At 35.1% G+C, this 16931-nt stretch overlaps 1 protein-coding gene across 2 annotated transcripts in view; it reads right to left on the bottom strand.

Moving 5' to 3' along the window:
* CACNA2D1 (calcium voltage-gated channel auxiliary subunit alpha2delta 1) overlaps nucleotides 1-16931 on the bottom strand; it is a 365213-nt gene that overhangs the window by 153014 nt on the left and 195268 nt on the right. The gene's annotated exons all lie outside the window — the stretch shown is intronic.

The raw sequence follows: 16931 nt of genomic DNA, 5'->3' as shown, positions 1-16931 counted from the left end.
ACGCATAAACACTGCATAAACAGATTTTTCAGAAACAGAGGTGTGCATCCAGAAAAAGCAAGGAAATGAAGCCTTAGAATTTCTGATTGAATCAGGTTTCTTTCATTGATTTATATTAAGCACATCTCAGTGAAATTCCATGTACTGGCTACATCTATCAAAGGGGACAGGTCCCAAACACTCAGGTGCTCACCGTCTGCCTTGGGTTCTAATCTTTTCTCACCTGTCTGCACCCTTATACACATTTCTTGACTCCTTCTAATTCATTCAGTCAGTTTGTACTAGTTCTTAAACATTTTGAAAATCTGAGATTTTTTGAAGTGTGGAACCAAGGAGGTAGTGAAGGCCAAAGAGGAGGTAGGAATGTTTTCAGCTGGAGCTGGAACAAGAGGCCCCATGCCATGGGTCCCCTGCCACTTAAAGCAGTAATATAGCAACTATGATACCGAATGATTACTCAGGTCAGCTATTGGAGGCAACTATAAGGATATTTTTAATACTATAGAGTCATCAGTTTTTGAAAATGTGCTATGCTTGATAAATAGTGCTGACAATGGTCAGTAAGGCATGTGTGTGCTGAGGCCACTCTGTTTATTATCCTTTGTTTATCTATTTATCTATTTATTTATTACTTATTTATGCATTATCTATCTATTTATCTATTTCTCTATTATCTAAGTACAGACAGATAGACTTTAGCTTATCCACAATGCCATATAATGAAATTGCCTGTTTTCTCATCTGCTTCATCTCAATGTCACAGAACAAGTATATGCCCTTTTAAGTAAAGGTTCAAATGCTGCCTGAAGTAAGCCTAACAACCTGGGTGGGTTTTAAAGAACTGATTTCCTTTAGAAATACAGAGGGCAGAACTCTAGCCAGTGACAGCCACTGATTTCAACAACCCAGCAGTGTTGTGCTCATCACTGCAGGCTGCCTTCAGAGTGAATGAAGAGGAATGGGAATGTTTAGAGTGCAATTCATCTTATCCTAATTAGACACCTATTTTCCCATGACATGAATCATGCTTTAGAAGTGCCTCCTAGTTTTGATTGATTGTAGAAGTAGCTCTAGTGCAAATCACCTGGATGTAGAAGTCAGCAATACAGCTGCCTAGAATTAGGTGAGATGAGTCTCACAAGTCTACTAAACTTCCAGAAGAAAAGAAGCTGGATACTCATTTTGATTATTTTTATGCAGCATAGCTACTACATCTTATGCTGACAAGCTCAATTTGTTGTAAATGATTTAACCCCATTCTGGGAATGAGTAAGAGTTTGGGAGGGTCAGCTGTGAAGATGATCAAAGAGATATTCCTTTCTAATGATGTTATGCTTAATACTACAAGCTCAGAGAAATGAGGAGAGAGGGACATTCATCATGAAGGTGGAGTATCTGTGGAGCAACTGCTGTGTGTCCTAAGATCCTACTTCCCAAAAAGCATTTGGACATTGCCTGCTGGTGGGAAGTAAAGAAGAAATCTTTTTTATTTCCATTGCTTTAATGTTTGGAACTTGCTTTTCTTTATTAAACTGTCTTTATCTCAATCCATGAGTATTTTACGATCTTATTTTCTTACCCCTCCACTGCTGGAGGGGGGTGGTACAGGAGAATGTGACAGACAGCTTTGTGGGCAGCCAGCAGCCAAACAAGGCTCACAACCATTCTAACTTACTTGGAAGGGTGCAGACTAAAGCCAGGATCAGTAACAGTTTATGCATTGTATGATTTGAAATGACACAGCATTATGACAGCTTCAGACAAGGCATTTTGGTTCAATTTTTCATAGGTTTCTGTTGTGTTGTTTGTTTGGGTGTTTTTTTGCTTCTATATTATCCCACAGGATTTTTTTCATGCCCCAAAACTGGCATGCAAAACATTACACAAATTCTGGAGTTCTTTCCATAAATTAACTTTTAGCTTCAAGTTGCACAAAGTAATGACTTTATCTAATTATGCAAATACAATCTCAATAGTCAATCATTCATGTGGCAAAATCTCCCTTCTGTTGGAAAGTCATTTGATTAAAAGAACATTCTAACACTCTTATTTCTAAAAATTAGTAGCAACGACTACAAACCCTCAAAGCTTTCACAGTACAATTCAGAATTTCACTTCAGAAAATAATTGAGGACCATGAGGCCACAAAACCATACTGAAATACCTGAGTGAGTGAATGTAAAAAGATTTATTTCAACTAAATTTCCGCAAGAAATACGTGGGTAGGAATGGGTATGGTAAAAAAGAAAGGGTGTGAACATAGAATCAAAGAATATCCTGAGCTGGAATGGACTGACTAGCCAAAGTTCATCAAAGTTCAGCTTCTGGCCCTACAAAAAACAATCTCAAGGATCACGCATTTTTCCATCCAGTCCATCTTCCATCTCAGCAAGTTTTGTACAGAAGTTTTTGTATTACAATACATTTAGATTTTTGCTTGAAATTCCTGAAGCATCACAACATAAAACGATCATGTTTCTTCTAATTGGTATTTCAATTCCAATAAATAACTACTTCCTTTCAGTCTTTCCATTCATTCATATGCTATGAAAGAAGCTTTATGTCTACCGCCAAAATCTGATTAAACTTTGTTGAAATTGAAACCACTTAATTAATTATGACCTGAATGCCTTAAAATAAAATAATCTACTTCTCACATTTCTAAGAGCACACACACACACTGAGGTCCCCCTGAAAAAGACTGTGACTCACTCTGTTGTTATTCCTACCAATATTCCATGATATAAAATCAAAAAACATTAATCTAAAAACTGTTCTCAACTTCATTAATGCAGGCAATGGATTTAAAACTACATAAAGTAATGTAGATGCTTTCACACTGCTCTCGTTGACCTTGGTGGCAGTATTTTATGATGTACAGCTCTGACACTAAAATAACACATCAATCTGCCCAAATATCAAACACAAAAAATAACAAAATCCTTTAAAAATTTTGAAGCTACCCTCACACAGGAACAATTTGTTCTGTAAATCTAAATGGTGTCTGAACTAGTTCTGTACACAACAGGTAAGTATCAGAACCATTATTGGTAAATTAGTGCTGAACTCCTCCTGACAAGACAAAATTTATACTATAGTGGATTCTTCTACAGAAAATAAATCTAATTGGTTTTAATTTGAAAACTTTTGAATTTCAAGTAGCTTATATCAAAAAAAAAAAAAAAAGGAAAAAGGAGAAAAAGGAATGATTAAAAAGGAAAACCTCAATGTTATTGAATATTTTAATCTTGTATTTCTATGAAAAGCCTGACAGATTGTGGTGTCAGTTGGTACAGTTTTATACCCTGTTAAACTTTCTTCTCAGAAAAGCAGCAAAACACCTATTTTGATGGAAAATGATCCAGCATGTGAATATAATTAAAACCCAACTCCAACCAATTTCTCTCTCAAGTCAGGAGCTGAAATGCAATCAATACTGGCACAGAAAAATCCCACAGGAGACAGTGGCTGAAGATTAATTTTCTATCCATTCAAACCTGGCCTTCACTTATTGCATTACATTGTTACCTACCACTGACAGTCAGCAAAATAACTCACTCATTTCGCTGCAATGAATTTCCAGACCAATTTCTTCCTCCCTTGAGAGGCAGATAAAATTCATTTCTCTTTTCAGTTCACATTTGCGCCATTTTAAGGCTTTTTTTTTTGTTGTTAATAAATAAAGTTGGGGTTTTTTATGTGTCTATCATTCACCATCAGGATAAAAGGAAATTGATACAGCAGCTAAAACACAAGAAATGAGTTGTTTTGCGGCTATTCTTTGTGATTATTTCTAAATCTTTCTTGGCACGACGTCCAATAAACTGAAGGATACCTTCTGCATCATTTTATAAGCCAAGTACACAACAGAAATAATGCAACTTCTCTCTAGAGGGCTTTCTGAACATAAATTAATGTATTTACATGAGTTAACTGTAAGCTTTATGCAAAGAAGTTTTACTGAAATATTTGTTTAAAAAAGAAAACATCCCTTAAAACAAAATTGACAAAGATCATTTCGAGAAATTGTGACATAGTCCAGCTGCCCATTTCACTGCAGCCAAACTTATCCTGATTCCTGTCCACAGAATTCAGTTACTTTCCATCATCACAGCTGTAAAAAGATGAGTGGATTTTCTATCTCTACTAATATATTTTCATTTAGTTGAAAAATACTGGTTATTGTGGAAATGAGAATGCTTTTCCATTAGTATAAAAATGATTTTTGCTTTTTGCAGATGTTGAAAACACAACCAGAAAGCTGACATTATTTACAAAAAAACCCCAAAACATCAGCAAAACACAGAAAAACTCACCACCAAAGTGAAGCAATCTTCAGTTGTTTTCTGAAAGCAGATTCTTTTCAGAAACAATTTAGAAGTTGCTCAAAGCATAACAGTAGATTTAGCATCATGATGAAAGAATAAAAGTAGATTTGTTTCAATTCCTGAACTGATATTCAGCCATTAACAATGACACCTGCCTGCTTTCATATTTATGTAAAACAGAAAAGAATTGGTTGCGGGTATTTTCCATTGCCTTCATATCCAGGGACTGTGTTCTGCATAAAATCTCACTCTCCCTACCACCACCATTTTAAAAAATTAATGTAAAGATGGAATTATAATCATTGTAAATAATAAATACTCAAATTTCTTCCTCAGTGAAATTTATTTCTGTCTTACCTTGCAGAATTCTGGAAGTTTTACATTTCCAACTCTAGCTTTCAGCCTGTGTTTTATTTCTGAAAATCTGCTGAAATTTCTAAATGTAAATTTTTAAGCAATTGGGGCTCACTTTTTTTAATTAACTCACAGATCTACTCTGTACAAATGAAACTGTCACATACAAAATAAGCACAGAATTTCTCCTAAGCTCAGTTCTGTACTCTTTTATCCTTTTTCTGTTTTCCTGGCTTTTTTCCTCCCTGAGGAAAATAATCCAGTAGAACCTCATACAAAACCCCTCTGAAAATGCCTGTGGCCCCATTAACAAGTTAAAGCTGGACCTAAGAGAGAGAGTAAAATGGGACATGGCTGGAAGCACACAGCTCAGCAAATGCCTGCAGCAAGCAGGGACTGGGGGCAGCTCTTCTAAGGACTAGGCGTTAATTTTCAAGAGCAGCTAGAATGAATTTCTAATTGCCACAGCACTTTTACAGCATTTTAGATAATGTAATGAGAGCATTGCCTTCTGATAACATTTTTTATTTCCTTTTCACTGTGATTTCCCAGTTGTGGGAAGATTGCTGAGTGCATTCAGGTGGTTGTGATGGAACTGTGAAGAGTTTATTTTGTTTTCACTCTGTGTCAGTGGGGGACTCAGGTCTTCCCTTTGCAACATGATGATTTTCAGTGACATCCTTCTGCCTACTCTTAGGGACAAAACAATTAAAAGGCTTACAAATAAAACAAGAAAACAGTTGGCTCAGAAGAACCAAAATATTTTTCCGTCATACAACAGGGAGGTGTTAAACATAAGAATGTATGCATACACATATTCACATATATAAACATAAGCATTTTTTTTTTCAAATATAAATAGGTCTGGGTAGCTTCAGAATAGGAACTAGGAGGGAATTTAGTGAGGAAATAATTTATATTTGCATCTCTCAGTGTGCCATTCTCAAGGGTCATTTTATTTAACAGAGATAAGAGTTGCTTTCACTATTTTCAATGTTTTCATATGCTTCTAACTGGTCAATTGATTACTCATAGTCAATGATAAAACAAATGGAACTCTGGATTGAGTGTTGATATTTAAAACAAATATAAATTTTCTTATAGAAGTAATTTAATTTCCAGCATTCTGCCAACTGAGTACGTACCAAATACAAAGTCACAATAATGTAAAAGTATTTATTTGCCTCTTCGGCTAATTTTATAATGCAGTTATCTTTTGTCTATGATAATTTCTGTACAGCTACTTACAGGCTTGTCCCTGTCTACTGTATACAAGACTATATCATATTTTATGGATAGCACAAAACCATGTGGGGAGGTTATGCATTCATTTATCTAACTTTTATGGTTCACAGTTTCTGATCAGAACTTTTAGATAGGCACAACATTATTATATATCTCAAACATAATAGTGTTTTCTTTTTATTTGCATTTTGAACTATTCACAGAATTCAATGCTTCATAACTTTGGTTTCATGAATTAATGAATCCCTGCTGAAATTAATTGATCAAATGTAAAGACCTGAAAATATGAGGACTTTTTACTTTTTTGTCTCTTGATACAAGACAAAGGGCAATAGTTTGCAACAAAAAAAGGGTAGATTCAGACATGATATAAAAAATAAGTATTGAGAAATTAGGGTGGTAAAACACTGGGAAAGGTTGCCCAGAGAAGTGGTAGATACATCCATCTATGGAAACATTCAAGGTAAACATTCAAGAATTCCACTCTATGGAAACATTCAACAGGCAAACATTCAAGACCTCCATCTATGGAAACACTCAAGGTTGGGTTGGTTTGGTCTCTAAACAACCTGATCTAGTTCATGATGTCCCTGCTTATTGCATAGGCTTGGAATAGATGAACTTTAAAAGTTCATTCCAATCAAAACTATTTCATGATCCTGTGAAAATATCGTAACATTTCAGTGAGTTATATTCTATAAAAACAGAGGAAAACATCTGGGTTTTCTCAATTTCTTCAGGTGGAAAGATTTTCAGAATAGAAATCTAAGCTTCTGGAAGTCTTCTGTTTAAAAGCATTGACAACTATGAGGGTGCCTTAAATACCATAATTCAGGTAATTATATACTTCTATAATTTTATTAATTTCTGACAAAAAAGGAACATTTATAAGGTATAATTTTTCAATAAGCTAAAAGAAACCTTTAGGATTAAAATATAGTAATAAAGAAATTGATGAAAATTTCTTTTTTTAATTATTACAGATTGCATGTGACCTTCACTACAAAGCTACACAGAGTCTGCTGTAGTAATATCAGTATGCAAAAATTAATTTCTGTCCTGTCCTATTTTCTCTTGAGCTACAATGACAGGTAAAATGAAATGTGTATTTAAATATTTAAGCACATAAGAAATGTAAGACTTACTTATCTTCCCAAAGGTAAATGTGACTTCCCCACCCCGAGGTCACTGAGAACCTCTCCAATTCCCGGAGTGTTTCAGGGATGATGGAGAGCTGCCTCACAATGATATGACAACCACTGGATCCATCTCATCTGCTCCCAAGGACACACACATGTCTGATTAGCCTCAGTGGTCCCTAACTCTATCCCTTCCATTCCTGAAGGTTCAGGCAACATCTCCATATTCCTCCTGGGTTATATATCCTGGTCATGAGATTGGGGATCGTGATGTGTAACCCCACCTGGGTGTCCCAGCCCAGTCCTCTTCTGTGACAGTGGTCACAGGGGTTCTTGGATGAGGGAAGAGACGAAAATGTTGACTTCATGTTCAGAAGGCTTGATTTATTATTTTACTATATATATATATTACATTAAAACTATACTAAAAAGAAATAGAAGGAAAAGGTTCATCTCAGAAGGCTAGCAAAGAATAGAATAGAAAAGAATTATAACAAAAGCCAGCTGTCTGGGACTCTGTCCGAGATAGCTCATCCTTGATTGGCCATTAATTGGAAACATCCAAGATGGACCAATCACGGATGGACCTGTTACATTCCACAGCAGCAGATAATCAATCATTGTTTACATTCTGTTGCTGAAACTTCTCAGCAGGAAAAATCCTAATGAAAGCACTTTTATGAAAAGATGCCTGCGACACTCTTCCACATGGGGTGATGGTCTGGGAAAATTCAGGGCTTTGTGACCAAGGTGCTCACCAAGAGTGATCGTCCTGCCTGCCCTTAAAAATAATCAGGTGCTGCACAGATCCATCTACTTCAGCACTGACTGTAACAGTGTCTTGACTGGATAAAACCATTGGACAACCGTGGGAATAGAGAATCATACTAGAAGAAAAGCAAATCTCCCTTTAACTGATTGCAATGCTACTAAAAGTTCAGAAAAACCTAGTTAATTCTTAGTCAAATAAACAAAAAAATCCTTTACATTTCATAGCCTCCTTCACTGAACTTCCACATCCCATGAGTGTACTCAAACATATGTAATAAAATAAAAATATCCATTGTTGACAAAAGTCCTGTAAAATACTTAGTCATCTAAATTTCAAGACCAAAATGCACTCTAGAGAATTTCGATTTTTCATCACCCAATTAAATTTCAAACTAGGAACTGTTCCTCTCTCATTGGAATAAATTACCCTGTCCACCTTTTACAGTCCCCACATCTGATTAAAGATCATATCCCTGGAGAACAAGAACTGTTAAATCATCTTAATGCTTCATTGGGAATTAGTTATAACACCAACTGAATGTGAACGCTTAATTAATTAGATTTTTTTCATCTGATGCAGTTGTCTTTGCCATGCTTTGCTAAGCCATCAACTGATCCTGTTTCACAGTTCATTCTTATCTTCAGTCATACTGACTAGGTCTAGATTTTTTACATCCTGCAGGATACTAATTTGTTATTGCTCCTTTTAATTTGTACCTTCTTCTGTGTCAATAGCAACATAAATAACAGCACAAACCTGCTTTAAGAAGAAGGTTGGACTACATCACATCCAGGAGGCCTCCTAATTTTTTAATTTTTAAATCTATTTTTTTCTCCACTAATGGAGCTTAAAACACTATATAAACATCATTGTCTAATTCATGGTCACAAAAAATGCAGCTTTTTACTAATTAAATGACAGCTGTATCAGGGCAGACCAAGTCTGTAGGTAACATTAAACCATGCACAGACCTAAGGACCACAGACTTTCTCTGCAGACTAAACACCATACCATAATTTAAATAAAATGCCATAACAATATTGGGCTAATATATATATATTAGACTATAGTCATAAGACTATTTATGTGACTTTAAAATGCTAGTGTGGTGAAATCCATGTAATAATGAAGAAGAATGTCATTCACAGAAACTAAGGGAAGTTTAAGAAAGATAATCTGCCCAAGTAAAGAATCATATCAAAAGCCAACAAAAAAAGAAAAAGAAAGTAAAACCAAAAGGAAGATGACACAGGTCAATCTGTAGATTTTGAAAGAGTTTTTAAAACGTCAGCAAATTAAAATACCTATGTAAAAGGTCACCTGAAGTTTGAGTTCTAAAGTTTTTAGGTCTGGGCAATGTGATTTCCCACTGGATTAAAATTTATTTTCAATACACACCATAAAGAGAGCTGCAATAATTCCTTTAACACTCTGTTTTACACACCAGCATAAAAACTCTAGAAGATTTAAACTCTGTTGATGATAATAGATATGACTGTCTCCTTCAATCTGTTTGTTTTGGTTTTTTTTTTCCTCCTATTCTCCAAAAAACAAAAGGACAGAACATGTTGAACATGGCTATGTGGAAGGGCCAGGGAATGTTTTCTGGCTCTTTTCAGATCGCATCAGCTGGTTCAGAAATGCTCCTGTTTGCAGTCAGGAGCAGGGCAGGGACAGGACCTGCATTTCATCACCTACACTACACCACACACCACATCACCACAGAGAACTCCATTTGAATATTAAAATATTGTAAGTGGTCCTTTCCAGGATTCTTGATCTGATTTGGAATTTTCAAAGCCTACTTCCACCTTTGATCAGTCCTACGAAAACATCAGACTGACTAATTTGTTTTGTTTTGTACAACTTAAAAGTGTCAATGTGACCCACACATTTCAAAGCAACACATCAGAACACTCACAGAACCCTGGGATCTGGCAACAAAGAGCTTGCTGAAAATCACTGCCTCAAATGCTATAAACATCCTGTGACAGGTTCAGCTTTTGGTCCTGCTTTTATTTACCAATAAACAATTACACTGCATTCACTGCAATTGTTATCACTCATCCATTTGATATCAGTAGGAAATATCCTGAAGCAAGAAATCTTCCATTAAAAACTGATGAATCACCAGCTTTAGGGCTGAATTCTGATCTTTGATGTGGCATAAACTCAGCCTCCATGGGGAGACTTCAAGCACTGCTCTTTTGTGCTCTTTTGCCTTCAAGGTAGGACTCTCCACATTAAGAACATTCTCATCTTTTTTAGGACACTGGCAACTACAGTTATCATTCTTGCCATTATTATTTCATAACTCTGTTTCACAGATAGGTAGGAGATAGCTTTGGGGCAGTCATTTATTTCATTATCATGTATTTTTCAGTTCAAGCTAGAACATATGTTCATCTGGGAGAAGGGAAGACTTGCACAAATTTGAATAAAGGAATATAAACCTGACACCTACTTTTTTAATCATAATACTAGAAAAAAAAGAAAAAGAAAAGAATAAAATAAAAGTAAGATTTTCTGCTTTCTGTGGCAATAGATCACTACAATTGCAATAGGAAGCTCAAAGGAATCCCATTTCTCCCCTGTGGGCTGTACTCAAGCTTACCTGTAAGAGCATGAAATGGAAAGACCTGAATGTTTCCCAGTGATACTTGATAAAAGGAACACATTCCCTTAAACAATGTAAAAAAGCCTTGGTACTAAGGCAGACAAAGTCAATCATGCCCTCACTATCAGTTCCAATATTTCCAAAGAATGGCATCCAAATCACTGTCAGATAACACAGGATTCCTGATGTGAGAGAGAAATGAGTTCAACAAGAACACTCAAATTTTCCAAAAAAATCTGGAGGTCAAAATACAATGAAATTACTAATATTGGTAAGTCCTCTTGTATATAAAGAATGATGAGCAACAGATGAAAGATAAAACCATAAAAATATGGTTTTCCTGCTTACTCACTCCTTCCCATATATGAAAGTTAAAATCCTGTGCATTGTCTTGTAACAGAATTAATTTCTACAACAGAACTTTCATTTCAGAAAGAAGTGTGTATTTTAGCCATAAATACAATTTTATTGTACACCACAATGCACAAGAAGCAACACTCTGCAGTACAAGTAAATTAAATACATTTTAAAAAAAGATAAAATATGGATCTACCTTTTCATGGCAGTTCATTTGAAAACAGGTTAATCAAATTAAACTGTTTTAACATAAGTACCAAAGTATGTTCTATGCTATCTAGGATACTCTAAGTTATAAAATCTATGAATATGTTGCATATTTGGGAATCACAGGAAACAGGCTTGGAATACTCTCAGCAACCAAAAAGCCAAAAAGTACAACAACTAGGAAGTTCTTTTTTAAATGGAACTAGTAAAGGAGTCTATGTGAATATATCAAATTTTCTGTCCTCATTTCATAAAATGTTAGGTTTATTATACACTTTGAGTATTAATTCCAAGCAATAAATTCCAGTATCAAAAGGTTCATTTTCAAGATTATATATATATAATTAAAATTAAAATATAGCTGAAAAATATGACATTTACTACAGATTAGAAATTTTTGTTCCAATGAAACTTCTCTAAAGTTATCAAAATGTTACTTACACTGGTCCATCAGCAGTCCTACTCTGACAGTCTTTCATTATGAAAGATATAATTTACCTGCTCCAGGTCAGTTTAAGAGCAAACTACCCTGACAAAATGTGTCCTCTGTCAATATTAAAAAAAGGCTAGAATAAGGCATTTTTCTGTGCAGCTAATACCCATTACATCACAATGAGGAACCAGAACAAACAAAAACTCCATAGAATCCATGCCATATTTCCAAGAATCAGAGTACCTGGCACAGATGCAGCCCAAGTTCTCAAAAAATTCAAATTCAAAATATCTCCATCAAACACCATCCAATTAACATTTCAGTCTATTTACAAATTTAGTCACTTGCCCATTTTAGTATCACCATTCTCCAAGAACATACAAAATTTTGTCTAGAACAAGCAGTAAATTATGTTTTCCAGTGAGATTTTCACATGCCTAATTCCACCTCATACCATCAAAAGATATGACAAACAGAAAGTATAAGAACTAGGTATGTAAATATGTATAAATATTCCTTAATATGGGCTGGTAAAAAACCTTAGTAGGTTCAAAAGGAGAAGAAATTAAATCTAAAATTAGGTGTAAGTTAGACACATGAAGAACAGCAATCATAAAAAAAAAGCTCTAAAGAGAGATGCTGTGTGTACAACACCTACTTGTTGGCAACTTCTTGCCGGAGTGTCCAAATCACAATTATTATAGTGTTATCTAACTTGATTTTCCCATCTCTATGTCATAGACTTTGCCCATTTACTCATCATAAATGAGAATGGCAGCAATTCTTTATGACTAATTTTAAAAATTTCTTCAGTATCGAAGCAGTAAACGACAAAGAGAAGATGAAAAGAAATACAGCACATCATAGCTGTGACAGTAATGTCAAACCCTATTGGTTGTCATGCAATGAAAGCAGAGGGAATAAGAGACCTAAGGGAGATAAGAAAGTTAGCTGATTACTCTTCCTGGGCTGGATGACAAGAAGTTGACTAAAAACTTTCCTTATTGCAAAAGGAATCTAGATCCTCTACATCTTAGCACTTAAACTCATCCTAAATGATTTGAGACAAATTTCTTATTGGAAATACTATCCTTCACTGTCTGTGAAATATTGGAAAGTTAGTAGCTTTAGCTCAGAAAAAACCTGATGATTTGTAGTCCACCTCTTAGCTAAACCCAGGCAGTAGGATATTGATTTGGTTATTTGCATGCTGGCATCCAGACACAGGGAAAGCACAGAGACAGAACTACTCTTACATATGAAGAACAAAGGGAGCTTTATAAAGGTTTTATCTTATCAGAATCGGGTTTAAAAACATTGAAAAGCCAGAGAAAATATGTATCTGTTTGATAAGATGAAAAGCAGTCCCTGTCCCAGCTTTCTCTGTAGTGTCAGGGCCAGTCATTACAATCAGTCTCACTTTTCAGCTGCTGGACTTGCAGAGATCTGGCATCACCCTTTCAGTCTCTGGAAGTCTTTCAAACCTGTCACCTTTGAGGCTGGACCACTGGGGTCCCCCATCGGCCCCACCTCAGCTCCTGATCCCCTTCCAAGCTGACCATATTCACGTATTCAGGTGCCATCTCCCCCCAAGGGCTCCACCTGACCCAACACAGAGATCCTGAAACACTGCTGCACAGAGGACACTTCTTTTATTTTCTATGTCCAGCTATAGCATACACAGAATATCATACTTGTATAAATTCATTTTTCTGCAATTTTCAATGCTTGTGACTGGAGGGAAGAAAAAAAAATCCCAAAAAACAGCATTTCTTTGATCAAATCCATGGTAGATTCAGACTTGTTTACCAGCGAACCTGGGATATTTCATAAATAGACTTATTTTTACTAAATTAATCATAGGTGCACATATAAGAAGATTTTTCAACCTTGATACCATGAAGCAGTAGAAAAGGCAAGACTTGGTTCTAAGCAGAGACTCACTAAACTTCCAAAGCCACTGTCAATGCCTTTTAAATGTCTAAGTGTCTTCCTGGGAAGAAGCAGACCCACACGGGAAATGCCTTTTAGATAACCATTCTAGTCTCTGCTTACTTCTGCCCAATATTTATTCTTCATTTAATTGTTAAAAAGGAAAAAGGAAAAAAAAAAAATAGAAAGTTGAGGGGTGGAAATTATTTTGCTTTCTAAAATTTTTGTTAAAACGCACCATGATTTTTCTGAAGAATTTACATTCACGACCAATTATCTTTTCATGTTTTTACAATAGTTTTCAATTTGCTGTAGATGTAATTTTTTCATCAGTATTTATAAAGCCATAAAGTCCCAACTTGATAGCTTTATGCTATCAATTTATGCTGTAGTTTAAGCTCAAAGAGAGCTAACGTTTCACAAATAATTTCCAAATAACAAGACATCACTGAATTAGGAAAAATTCTTAAACCATGTGGCACAGACAGCTTATTATTTTAAAGTTTTCTTCTTTCTTTATTAAAAAGTAAATAAAAATACAAACACATAAAAAATGTATTTGTTTTAAAATCAACCATAGGAATGTTCTGGATTTTTCCCTGTAGTGGTACCCACACATTGACTCCCAGTCACATTCTGAATTGACACTTTGTGCAGACATTTACTGTCCAAAGGGACTCATAATTTTAGAGCCTCCAAGTTAGTCCAGTAAAAGAAAATATAAGATGCTATCACTGAGTATGTGATCAATAATTGCACCAGGAGCACAGCTCTGTTAGCCATGACTGCAAGCCCGTGTGAGACTACAGGGAGGCAGTGTCTAATCAATCATTTGTGCTAACCAGGGACACAGCTCCTGCCAGGAGACACCACTGGCTGCTCCAATTAATGCCCAGGGATTACAAGGAAACTGCAGACTTCCAATGATGTGTGGCTGGTTTCGTGTGAAAGACATTTATTTATTTGTTTTACTTAGTTCTTTCCTTCGAATCATTGAAAAAATTATTTTCTTAGGCTGTTGTAGCTTGTCCAGGAGCAACTTTATAAAACCATGACAAGAAATTATACTAAAAATTTTGGCAAAGGAGCAAGATGCAAAGAGAAAATGAAAGAAACATTAGGAAAGGAACTCAGGATATATGAAAATTAAGCAATTGAGCAATTCAGTGTACAGTTGAGTTGTTGATTACTTGAATACAAGGAAACAGAAAAAAAATAGTTTTAGGAATAAACTAGACACGGAATTACTGGAAACAAAATGGAAACCAAAATAAAGAAGAGGAAAGAATTGAGCAGTGAGGCAAAATTGCTATCAATAAGGTGGGGGTACAAAGGACAAGATGATAAAACAGGTAAAGCAACATGAAAACTAATGGGAAAGAGCAGCTTAATGTGGGACTACTCAGCTGTCCAATGAAAGCACTGCAGCATTTGTCCAATTACAACAAGCTGTTGACACCTGCAAATTAAAGTGCACAAACAGGCTGCAATATATCAAACTGAAAGGGCTCCTGGGAAAGGGACAGTGAATAGAAACCTGAGAGACCTACACTAAAATACATATTTGGCCATCATCTTCCTATAAGATATAAAAAAATGGAAATATAAAACCTCCTACCTTGTTGTGAGGATAAAACTCATTAATTATCATCAAGTGCTCACACATTACATGGAACACTGGGGGGGAGGGGGAAATAAGCAAGCAGAAAATAATTGCTGTTGTAAGAAAAAGAGTACAAAAGGTCTATTACTGATTGATGGACTACAGGGTTACAAATTGATCATTTTATTTGAGAGACTGAGAAATCCAAAGGCCAGAGAATGATTTGCCTTCATGTGCTTCTTTATTTATTTTATTTTTTTAAGTACAAACAAGTCCAGTCATTAGATTGGAAAAGGCCAATATAGACAGCAGATTAAAAATGAGAGAAGGATCTCCTGAATGTGTTATGGGAATGGGAAGAAGGAAAGGAAAGTGTCCTGCAGCACATAAACGTACACCAGAAGCATACACAGAATTTAAGGGGACTGCTCTTCTGAAAAGGCTTTAATATTCAAAGGATGAGTGGAGACAAAAACTGGCAGGCAAGACCTGTGAGATTGATTTCTTCTGATTCTTTAGCATCCATTAAGTTAAGATCTAAAAGGATCTGTTACAGGGACCTGTTCACAGAGAAACACACACCTAGAAATGATGCAGTTCAGATAACCTCAGACATCTGTCTCAAAACAAACTGAACAGCTCCCTAGAGATACCCACAGTGATTAGTTTAGATGTCTAATTTTAATAAATTAATTTCTGCTACTAATTATTCTTGATTGTACTCAAAGATAAATATAATATCATTTCCTGTGAATAAATGAAGGCTTTCAGCATGGAAGAGGAAAAAAGTGTGGACTTGTTAGACACAGAAAAGAATAGATTGCAAACACAGTTTTACTAACCAGTGCTTCAGAGATTATTCTATTAAAATTTCTAAATATATTAAGAAAAAAGCTGTCTAAAGCATTTTTTTCCAGGCAGGACAAGGGAAGAACCTGTGGTATTTACATACACAGTTGAGATCTAGATTAAGGTCTTCTCAAAAAAAAATCACTATCAGATCACTGACCATTGTATCCTTATTACTTCTCAACAATAAACATTATTATAAACTTCATTCTAATAAATGTTCAGAAAGACATAAAAAAGAAATAAAACTGAAACAGAAATAAAACAGTATAACTGGTCTAACAAACTTTGTTTGTTTTGGCTTGTGTGTGTACTTTTTTATTGAAGGGAAATAAATGTCCTGAAGAAAATAAAATATAAATATAAAAACCAAAGACTAAACTCTGAAATAGTATTTCCTTTCCTGCCTTGCCTAACAGATTTGTATTTTGGTTGTAAAAGTAGCAATCTGAAGACCTGTCCTAGTACTATTTAATCATAACAGACACGCCACAGTTTTTACTTCACACCACAATCTACCATTACTATCTGGTATATTGAGATTAAAAATTCAATATTTCAGCTTTGTATTTCTGTTTCCAGAGAAGATTAGCACCTGCCATCCAGTGAACTGAATGAGAACAGAATAATATATCTCAAAATTAGGTTACTTCTAATGAATTTTACTTCAATCATACAAACTTTAAAACTCAGGACAGTAGTTTGTGGTATCTGAAATGAAGTACTCATAACTCTATATAACCTTATAAAATAGTTCTGCTTGACATGATCTATGTACCTTCTTTAATTGCCTTACAGGAGAAGCATCCATTAAATAGTGATGCCATCAATCTCTAAAGTATACTTGATTAAAAAGTGCAAATGAAGCATGCTGGCAATTCTGATTAATACATTTACAACATTTTTCTGTAGTCTTCTAAATTAAATCTATAATGAAGACAAGCAGTTGTATTATCTCCAGTGAAGGTGAGGATAGTTTGTATTGTCTCCAGAACACATAAAGATTTTTAATAGTTAATGTTAGATAGGAGATTTCAACCTTTTTAAAGTAAGAGTTTTAGTAAACCTGGAATTGAAGTATCTTACTTTTAGTCT

Source organism: Ammospiza nelsoni, chromosome 5 (assembly GCF_027579445.1).
Source record: "Ammospiza nelsoni isolate bAmmNel1 chromosome 5, bAmmNel1.pri, whole genome shotgun sequence".
Taxonomy (NCBI): domain Eukaryota; kingdom Metazoa; phylum Chordata; class Aves; order Passeriformes; family Passerellidae; genus Ammospiza; species Ammospiza nelsoni.
The sequence above is the reverse complement of the archived record's forward strand: the minus strand, read 5'-3'. Positions and strand labels throughout refer to the sequence as shown.